Here is an 11522-nt window from a genome sequence, read left to right as displayed (position 1 = left end):
TCTCTAACCATTTACCCGTTGAAGGACACTTCAGTTGGTTCTCGTTTTGGGACACTGTGGATAAAGCTGCTCTGACCTTTCGTGTACAGGTTTTGTGTGAACATCAGTTTCCATTTCTCTGGCATAAGTGCCCAAGAGTGCACTAGTCAGGCCGTGTTAAGTGCAGGTTTAGTTTTGTGAGAAACTGCCTCACCCTTTTGCAGAGTGGCTGTGCCATTGCACATTTCCACCAGTGATGTACAGATGAGATGAGTGGTCCACACCCTCTCCAGTATGCAGAGTTAGTATTGATCTCTTTTGTCTTGGATCAGGGGGTCAGGAGAGTCTTAACTTTGGTTTGAGAACAGTGTTGTGTCTGCAAACTTTACAGGAAATTAGGCCAATTCTTGGGCCACCTAGGTGATATCTCTTATCATTCTTGCTCTTCTGTTTTCTGACTGCCTCTCTTTTTACTTTGAAATAACAACATATGTGATAAGTTGTAATAAATCAAAGCATTTCCGATGACTAACTTCCTTCAAATTAAAAAAAATAATGGACCCATCCCCAGTCTGCAGAGGTAAATAAGTGACTCCCATGTAGCCTGAATCAATGCGGGATGGATGGAACAGGGGAGAAAAATGAAGGAGGGAGAGAACAGAGGAAAAGGACCATCTGTTATCATAGGACATAATGAATATGGAATTGTTGAGAAGTAGGCTGAATATCTTCGGTATACACAGCAACAAAGAGAAATATATTTGTAGTGGTACTGGGCTGTGAGCTACTTTAAGGGGGATTGGCCGATTATAGAGAGTTAAAGGATTTGTTACAGTAACGCAATTTGGGTTAAAAAGGACATGAAAGCCCATCAGTTTAGATTCACCTTAGAAATGATGCCATAGTTTTAGAAATGATGTAACTGATGCATGAAGCAATTAAACTGCTTGTCCGGAGTCACACAGGGAGCTGACTGCAGACAGGGGCCAGAGCCCTACAAGGCGTGGGGTTGCAGTATGCTTCCTGTACAACAGTGTGAGGTGATGCATTTTTTTTTTTAACATCTTTTTGGAGTACGATTGCTTTACAATGTTGTGTTAGTTCCTGCTGTACAGCAAACTAAATCAGCTCTATGTATACATATATCCCCATATCCCCTCCCTCTTGTGTCTCCCTCCCACCCTCCCTATCCCACCCCTCTAGGTGGTCACAAAGCACCGAGCTGATCTCCCTGTGCTATGCAGCTGCTTCCCACTAGCTATCTATTATACATTTGGTAGTGTATATATGTCAGTGCTATCTTGACCCGTGTCAGGTATTTTCATACCCTACCAGGGCATGCCCTGCTTTCCTGGGCACACCACTGCTCTGGGTTGGAAGCTTCTAAGTTGTTCCATTTTGCTTTACACACCTATCAGACTCTAGAGAATGAGAACAGAATGGAGTGACGATGACAAAGATCCCCTTGTTCTCAGCGATGTCTGAAGGCTCAGAAGTAAAAAGAAGGGCTGGCCGTTTAAATAAAACAGATTAGCTAGAGCAGGTTTTTAAAATAGCAAGACTTAAAGTGATTCAATATTAATTGAATATTGAGTAAGGAAGAGGTAGGGAGTTAATTGAATGAGTGAGCTTGGGGTTTTGGATAATTTTTTCATGATGTGAAGGAAATTATTACAGAGTTGGATGCTGATCAGGGCATAGAGAGAGAGGTAGCATGATCTTTGGAAGCAGTAAATGAAAGCCATTTAGTTTGGTGAGAGACACAAACTTGTTGGACTGTTGATTTTTCCTTTAAGCTCGTAAAATTCTGCTTAAAAAAACTTTTTTTTTGTTGTAAAAAGTTACATGCTATTTGAAAAAAATGTAGAAACTATGAAAAAGCAAAAAGAACAAAATAAATATCATTCGTGATCTCATTATAGATACACACAATTGACATTTTAGTTATATCCTTTTAGTCTTTTTCGATGAATATATATCATTTATGTATTTATACATGTACTAAATGCTTTTAAAAAATGGATCATATTGTTTAGTAACCTACCTTAAAACTTAACAGTCCATAAACACCTTTCCAATGTAATTTTAAACCACTGCCTAGTATTCTATTGTATAGGTGTTCTTTGGTTGATATTCCCAACATTATATCCCTCTTACAAACAACCCTGTGACGGGTGTTATAGCTTCATTTTTGTATTTATCCACAATTATTTCCTTAGGTTAAGTTTGGAATTCCAGTGTAAAATGAAATGTAAATTTTAGGACTTTCAATTCCTAGTGCAGGATTATGAACCTGGAAGAAATTGTATCAATTGCCATTCCCAGCCGCAGTTTATAGGGTTCCCCACATTCTTCTCCAAAATGGGCTCCATGATTTCTTTTTAAATTGCCAATTTGATACATGAAAAATTATATATATTTACATTTTTTATTTCTTTGATTACTAAGGACATTATACTTAAAAAAACTCCAAATATTTGGGTTCTGTGTTTGTAAATTATCTGAACATGTCCTTTGACTATTATTTTTTCTATTGGGGTACTCGTCTTTTTCTCATTATTTTTTTTAAACTTTCAATTAGATTAAAACTTCAATTTTTTAAAAAAATTATTTATTTATTTTTATCTTTGGCTGTGTTGGGTCTTCGTTTCTGTGCGAGGGCTTTCTCTAGTTGAGGCGAGCGGGGGCCACTCTTCATTGCAGTGTGTGGGCCTCTCCCTGTCGTGACCTCTCCCGTTGTGGAGCACAGGCTCCAGACGTGCAGGCTCAGTAATTGTGTCTTACGGGCCCAGTTGCTCTGCGGCATGTGGGATCTTCCCAGACCAGGGCTTGAACCCATGTCCCCTGCATTGGCAAGCAGATTCTCAACCACTGTACCACCAGGGAAGCCCTAAAACTTCAATTTAAAAAATAAAATAAAATAAAACAAAATAAAACAATTCTTCCCCAAAACAGAGATTAGTAAAAATAAAGATGTCATTATCCCACTCAAAAAAAAAAAAAAAAAAAAAAGGACAGCCAGATATCTACTGTTACAAAAATGAAATTAGATGGAAAACTTTAACAAACTGTTGAAGCTATTTTCTTAAAAGAGACTTCTTCCACACCTAGAGATCTTGAATAGCCTCCTGGTCAGTCATCCAGAAGAAATTCTTCATATAATTGATGAACTTGGCTTCCACTTTGGGAAGAGAACCACCCTTTTCTATAATTGCTTGCATTCTTGCTTTAATGTCTTCTATAGAACTAGCTCCTTTTGGTGTTTTAGGAGTTTTTCTATGTTTTTTGGATTCTTGACCTTTTAATCTTGATGTTGATGTTTTTGAGTCTTTGTCATTCTGGTTTGGTTTTTGCATTTTTGGCTGGAGTATCTCATGTGGATTCCTTTACTGAGATTTTTCTTCAGCTTCCTCATTTTCTTCATCATCACCATCATCCTGTTCACAGCAAGTTTGACTTTTTTCTGTGGAAGCTTGCCACCACTTCCAAGGGCAGATCACTTTCCAGATATACTTAGGAGTTTCAGCTCCTCTTCGTATTCTGACTCTGCATCTTCCCTCACACCAACCAAGTGCTGTCCACTAATATGCATGGGCCCTGAACCACCCTTCAACTCTAAGCCACAGTTGGTGTTATTTCAAATCCCCCAAGGGAAACCATTGGGTATACAGATATTTTCAAATTTGCCAGTGTTCCTAGAATAGGACTGCCTGTGTAATTCATTACTACTGTTTCAATGATGTGCAGTTCATCCTTTGTATCAGCCCTTAAACTGACTCTTCTTAAAGATAACTGGAGCTTATCTTCCATTATTAGCTATTTTAAAATGACAAGTTTTGTCAGCCCTTGGTTTACAACTGAAAAGATAGTTCTGGGGCCTCAGGGGCTCATGTTCGTGTCCATCAGATTGTCCATGGGATGGTGACTAGTACTTGGGTAAGAGAGAAAGTGGATGGAGACTACTCTTCTAGGGAACAGCTGTGCAGGAGGGAATCACATTAGGGTTTTTACTGATTTCTTTTTTTTCAGAAGTGGTGGCTGAGCACATATGCATTTATTCATCCATTTATCAAATACTGATGGAACATTATTATGGGTTATATTGTGTTCCCCAAAGAGATGTTCAGGAACCCCTGGTACCTGTGAATGTGACCAATTTAGAAATAAGGTCTTTGCAGGCACAATCAAGTTAAGATGAGGTCATTAGGATGAGCCATAGTCCACTATGAGCAGTGCCCCTATAAGAAGAGGAAAATTAGGGCATGCATACAGACACAGAGGGAATATGGTCTACTGAAGACAGAGGCAGAGACTGGAATTCTGCTCCCACAAGCCACAGAATGGCAGTGACTACCAGAAAGTAGAAGAGGAATGGAAGGGTCATCTCCTAGAGGTTTCAGAAGGTACCTGGTCCTGTCAACACCTTGATTTTTTGTTTGTTTTTTTTTAAATTAAATTAATTAATTTATTTTTATACAGCAGGTTCTTATTAGTTATCTATTTTATATGTATTAGTGTATATATGTCAGTCCCAATCTCCCAGTGCATCCCCCCCAACCCCCCCCACCCCAGGTTCTTACTGACTTTTTAATTACTTTGTGTACATTAAGTACACTCACTCTTTATCTGTTTTCTTTGTTGTCATCATTTTTTTCTCTGTTTGTTTTAGGCTTTCAGCTTTGTTGATGTACTTTTCTATGTTAGTAGTTTTTGTTGCTGTTACTTTTTTTTCATTTATTTGTTTGATTGCTTTTAGATTATAGACAGCTAAATCTATTACCGTTATGATTTGTGTTATTAGTATCATACTTAGAAAGGCCACCCCCATCCTTAGATTATACAATACTTCTCTACATTTTCTTCTAATCCTTTGTCATTTCACTTTACATCTGAAAAGTCTTATTTCAGGAAACAACTTCAGAATATTACAATCTCATTTAAGTTTGTATACAGCCATTAGGATGGTTATTGACCAACACTGTTATATTTTTACTGTGAATGCATTTGTGTGCATTAGGTCTATACCTGCTAAATGCTGTTATCCATACCTGGGCCTGGGGCCCCACTGTGAACATCACCTTTTCATTGCTTGAAAGTCAGGATAGGCCTTGGGATCCACATATACTAAGAAAGAGGGCCATCACTACAATGTTAGTTGGCAAACTCAAATCCCTTTTTTTTGGCTTCTCAAACACTTAAAATTATGGTCATGTCGTGTTTTCCTTGAGATCTGTAGGAATAGCTGTTATATTTCAGTCATTGGTCAGAGTCCATGGGTTGTGAGACAAGCTCTCCTGGAGGATGGTGAAGAGGAGGGAGTGGCCGGCCCTCTCAGGATTCCACAATTCAGCGTCCACACGAAGGCGCTCCTAGCTGGGCGGATTGCAGCGCTGCAGGCACCTCTGAACACAAACAGCATCATTCCATGCAGCCCAGTTCTGAATACCTCCAGCTGCAGAATGGATTGTTTCCTACTTTAGAATTAAACTTTGTCTTTTCCTTCTTTTTCTTTTCAGATGTGAGAACACATGTCAGTTGTTGGATCAGAGGACTCTTCCTACAGCACAAAAATGCATGCACTATACCAGATTTGCAAACATACAAAAGATGGCACATCTCGTTATTTCTGTTTTTGAGGTTCCTAAGCTCAAGTCTAGTAAAATGCTGGTTGCCAGTAGACAGGGGCGTTTTGCAGGTAGGTGACCCAGGCGAGGTGAAATAAGTGGGAAGAGAGAGGCATGAGGAATTCCACAGATTTGGGAAATGCTTCCATTAATATTTTGTATTTGTGTTTTAAATTTTGGGAGTGACTCACAGGCACTGAGGAAAACTAACTGATTAAATTAACCTTGCCAGTAATGAGGTTGCCTGGCCTCTGTGTTAGCAGACACTCAGCTCATGGGCTGGTATTTAATTGGCTGCTTGGCGGCTGGTGAAAACAATGTGGGTTGAGTCCCACTTTAACAAGTGTTACAGTACATCAACCTTGTCATATTATATCCAGACGTTATTAAAATTAGGAAGTGATACACCGAATTGTTTGTTTTCCTTATTCACACAAAACAGATGTTCAGGACTCACTTTACTTAGATACAGTAAATTAGGGGCGGATGGGGTGAGTGAAGTAAATACTTTGTTCTAGAAGGGTAAATGTTGTAGCCATTGTCCTGCTCTGGCTGTATCTGAAAACAACAAGTGATATTTTTAATACAATTTGATATTCTTCAAATGCCTAGTTGGAGGTCAGGGGTTATAAAATCAGCTTCTTGAGTAGTGAGAAAGTGCTATGGACAGAATCGTGTCCCCCCCCCCCCAAATTCATGTGTTGAAGTCCTAACCCCTATGTGATTGTGTTTGGAAATAGGGCTTTTAGCAGGTAATCAATGTTAAATGAGGTTGGATCCTTATCTGATAGAATTAGTGGCGTTACAAGAAGAGGGAAGATCTCTCTCTCTCTTTCTCTCTCCCCCTCTCTCCACGTGCACACACAGAGGCAAGACCATAGGAGAAGACAACCAACTGCAACTCAAGGAGAGAGCTCTCACCAGACACCAATTCTGTTGGCACCTTGATCTTGGAATTCTAGACTCCAGAACTGTGAGCAAATAATTTTCTGTTGTTTAAGCCACCTGGTCTATGATATTTTGTTATGACAGCACAAGCAGACAGAAAGAAAGGAGATATTGCTCCTAAGGAGACCTGTGGAAGCTAAAGACTGAAAGCAATGAGTGCTTCTTTGTGAATGACCCTTAACAACCGTACTCAGCAAACCTAGTATGATCCAGTGGGGAGAGGACCTGGCTAGAAATATGAGGCTGGGTTTACCTCTCAGCATTGCATCTTTCTGGGTCTCAGATTTCCTCACCTGTAGGAGAGGTCATTGGGTTAACTTTTCTTTAGGTCCATTCTAGCATGTTGAAAAGTCCAAGGGGTGTTGTATTTTAATTATTGGAATATTCCGGTAGGCCTCAGATGATTTAGTTTTCTCTCATGAATGGATCCTTGAAGTTTTTTCAAGTGAGGGATACTAGCCAATGGGAAGATATTGTTTCACTCCTCATCCTCAAACTCAAAGTTCATTTTGGGATGGGAAATGGCAAGATTGGGAAAGATCCTCCCACCTCCACACCTCTGAATTAGGATTCTTCTCAATCAATACAGATGATCAAATAGTGAAATTTTTGGATATCAACCTCTGTGACTTGTGGCAGCTGGGTTATCAAAACACAACTCTATCTGTATCTCTACCATCCCTTTAAAATTTTTTCAGTGGGGGTCTCCAATAATTAAAACCGTTACCATCCTTTCTTCAGAATGAGAAATTGAACACTTTGCAAAACTAGTTAATGCCAATAAAATTTCAACAAACTGAAAATGCTCTAATACATCACACACACAAATTTACACAAATCACTTATCACATAGTTGTTTTTTTTTTTAAGCACCTTGTGGGCAAATGTGGACACTTTCAACAATATCCGTGAGTTACCAGGTTGTTGTTGGTGAGGATTTGGGGCTAGTTCCAGCTGCACTGGGAGCTGCCTTACATGGCGTGTATGTCACAACTGCAGAGGCCACATCCTCCACGGAGATTGGGGGCCTCAAACACAGATTTGCACACAAGATGTCCTGACCTCCTACCCAAAGGTCAGTACATCTCTCCCAGCCACACTTAGCTTTGTGTGAAAGCTCCTGGAGGTCATATGATAAGCAACTGGTGCCTGTGAGTAGAACCTGAAATTTACTTCTGAGGGTAGTCTGAGGTCTTCTTGTTTCCCAAGACACCATTGAATGGGGTCAGGGAAAGACAGTTCCATGAGGGGCTTAAGAGAATGTCATATGAAAGAGAGGCAAGCCAACAGAGAAGGTATGGAGTTTCAGAAAAGCTGGCTAGTGCTCAAGGTGTGGCCCTTGAGAGAATTATCTTCTTTCATCAGGGGTGAAAAAGCACATAACCTCTGTGGTGTCTAAATATGGTAAGGAGAGTTTGGGGAATGAGAAGTCCAAATAAATGAGCTAATGTGGATATAAGCCTTGCAATGCATAAATGGAGTTCACATACATGACCTCATTGATTCTTGGCACAATTCTGCATGGGGTTCCATCTTTATTTACCAACTGGGTTCCATGTTCTGGTTGCCATGGGAAAAATGTGATTCAGAGAGACTAAATTACCATCTGTGTCACAAAACTCATATGCGGCAGATTGGAGGCTTAAATCCATGGCTTCTGACCCCCAAAATTTGGCTCTTGGAAGGAATAGAATAAAATGGTGTTCAGCTGGTTTGGGTAGAGGTAGAGGGAAATGTTACATGTTATTCACCCTGTTTGCTCTCCGCTCCATCCTGATTACCTTTTGTCACTAGACAAAGATCCTTTTCCAGATTCTAGGCTGAAAGATGTCCCCACCTCACAAGCACCTATTTATTCTCTCACTCCCACAAAACACAGTCTGTCTCCACTGCTGATTCCTTTGGTTGAATCACATGATTTAGATGTGAATGTGGGAACAGATAAATCCTTGTGACCCAATGACTGAGAGAACCATTAAGAAAGGAAGAGCACCTTCCCCTTGAGGAAACACTTGACCTTTTCAAACTGAGACCCTCTAGATCAAGACATGTTTTCTGCTGGTTCTTTTCCTTCTTTTCAATTTTATCCATTTACCATTTTTCTAAGTCATATGATGAGGGGGGTGTGAACTGTGAGGGCAAGTTCCCATGCAGCCTCTTTGTCAGTTGGTGGCTTGATTCAGTGATCCACAACCCATGTTTGGGTAGTGCCTGTTAGGGATGTCTCAGATGGAAGGTTATTTGGAATAAAGGACTCACACACCTTCTCTCTCCAATTTGATGATATTCCCAACACAGGCTGTAAGTCTGGATTAAGTTCTAGTCAGGGCCACCATCTCATAGCTTGGCCTCAGCAGTTCAGACTGTGTGCCCACTCCACACCACTGCCTAACCCAGTCCACCCAGGCCTCAGAGGAAGCAGATCCTGAAATAAATACCATGAGTGAGATGGTAAAGATTGGTGATTCGTCAAATATTTATGGCCCAGTAAAGCTCAATATATTTTTGATATTATCTCAATCATATTATTATATAGTTCCACTTTGTTTAGATAATATAATGTTACTCATCAATTATTTAGGGCCTGGCTGATTGAATGGGCTATTTGCCTTTCTTCCATTCAATCCTTGTTCAACAAATATTTATTAAGAACCTACTACGTGCTGGGCATAGTGTCAGGCATGGAGAATGCTATGCGAAGACAAAACAAAAAATCAGAGAACCTGCTCTCAAGGACTTACCATTAAAGAACTAATCCCACTAAGGATGCATAATTACAACTAGAGATTCTGAAAAAGGGAAGCTTGTTGTGTGGCAGTGTTCAAACAAAGGATCTAGCACTCCTGAGCTGAGTCATGGAAGAGTTCTCTGAGGTTGAGAAGTCAGGACTGTGTTCTGAATGAAGAGGAACTTGCCAGGAGTCAAGTAGCAAAGGGTAGAGGCGAAAAAGAACTTTCTGGCCAGAGGAAAGTCTGTGCAAAGACCTCATAGAGGAGGGAGTAGGGTGCTTTCTTACAAATGAAGGTCTGGGAAGCTGAAACTCAGAGGAAAGCTAGCACAAGCTGAGGCTGGAGAGAAGAGCTGGGGTAAATCCCAAATGGCTTTTTAGGCCATATTAAATATTTGGATCATGATCACAGGACATATGGAAAGCCACTGAAGGCTTTCAAGCAGGGGTGTGTGTGTGTGTGTGTGTGTGTGTGTGTGTGTGTGAAAGAATGATTAGATTTGTATTTTGAAAAGGAAAGTGAGTACAGTGAGGACCTAACATTGAAAGGAGACAAGCAAGGAGGCTCTCATAGGCACTCTGATGAGGGACAGTGGTATCTGGAAAGATGGTGATTGTGGTTAGACATTTAGGCAGTGATGGGTTGGATATGGACATGAAGGAGGGAACGGTGTCAGGAATAACTCCTAGATTTCTGGCCTATGTGTTCAGGAGGATGGAAGTGTTATTTACTGTGATAAAGATACTGGAAAAGGGGCCAGGTGAGAGGGGGTTGCATGAGTTCAGTCCCTGTCTTTATATTAGTGATCAGCTACAAAGAGCAGAAGGACTCACTGGAATGGCTGAATCAGTTAGGGGTGTGTGTGATTTGCAGGACAGGGAGTCCACGGCTGTACAATCTAGGACTTATAAAGCAGCTCAACAATTCAGGGATAGTAGAGTTCTTTTCAGCTTTCTGGTCTACCTACTGTGGTGTGTAGCCCTTTACCCTTTTGCTTATCTCCTTATGGTTCAAGATGACTGCTGTGGTCCTCCCTTTGTACCTGCTTTACAAGTATAAAATTGGATGAAGGGCCAAGAGGTGAAGGGCTGTATCCTAGTAAAAATTTTCCCTTTTATTTGGGAAGGGACCTCTACCCAGGAACTTTTCCTACATCATATTGGCCTGAACTAAGTTTCATGGCCACCCCTAGCTAAATGGAGTATTTTAGTTTTCTAGCCTCTATGGGTAGAGGAAGACCAAGGAGAGGGACATGTGAATAGCTTTTAGGACTTGCATATGTGGTGTGGAGTTTGGGTGCTCTATGTCATCCAGGTAGAGATTTCAAGAAGAGAGGAGGTATATTGTCCCAGAGCTATTCTTCCTCCTCCTCTTTTTCCTCCTAAAGGGAAGTAGGTGATTTGGTGACAGTTTTAAAATATGGCAGTTAAGGCATGTATCCCATCTCCTCAAAATAAAAGGAAAGCAGAAAAGCTCTGCAAGAAATTTGATCAGCCAAAAGGATGATTCCTTAATATTAACTACTATTATTGGAAGTAGGTGGCTAAAACGACCTTAAAATATGGACCCAATAATTCTGTGTGGGTCATGCTTGAAAATGACATCTTGCATCAACCCAGCCAGTCTCTTTGATGGTGCATGAGTCTGTAGCATTAGCTTTTAATAACCTGGTCACTCTGGGCCACATTATAAACTTTAATGCACCTTTTGTAATGACAGTAATAACCTTCCTGCTTCATGGGCCGAATATCATTCTTCCGCATACATTTTTTCCTTGAAAGGAGATAATGAGAGCAAGGGTAATGTCATTTCATAGGGGATTGTCACTGAGGAGGTGACAACTGAGCAGAGTCCTGAAGGAAGTGAGGGAAGATGCCATGAGGACCTGTAGGGAAAGGAATTCAGGCAGAGGTAGAAGCAGGCCTAAGGGCCCAAGCTGGGTTAAGGAGTTTGTTACTGCATAGTGAGGGTCTGTAGCGGAGTATCCCAGGAGGGAAATGGAATATTAACATCAGTCTCTTTCATTTTAAAAGTTTTACGTGAACTATGAAAATGATACACAGAAAAAGTATAATATGGGACTTTCTATTTCCACTGCTATTTTGAACACAGTTACTTGCAAACCATCTTTCCTCATTGAACTGGTTTCTGGAATTGCACCTGTATCAGTCAGGATAAACTGGGTGTACGTAACAGAAATCTTGACAAATATTTATCTTACATAAATGAAGTCTGGAGGTAG

General features: G+C 40.5%; 1 pseudogene; it reads right to left on the bottom strand.

The window, feature by feature from the left end:
- Positions 1 to 2718: 2718 nt before the first annotated feature.
- On the bottom strand, positions 2719 to 5054 carry LOC132426720 (nucleophosmin pseudogene; annotated as a pseudogene).
- Positions 5055 to 11522: the final 6468 nt, after the last annotated feature.

Source organism: Delphinus delphis, chromosome 6 (assembly GCF_949987515.2).
Source record: "Delphinus delphis chromosome 6, mDelDel1.2, whole genome shotgun sequence".
NCBI lineage: Eukaryota > Metazoa > Chordata > Mammalia > Artiodactyla > Delphinidae > Delphinus > Delphinus delphis.
This window is presented reverse-complemented; position numbering and strand designations above follow the sequence as displayed.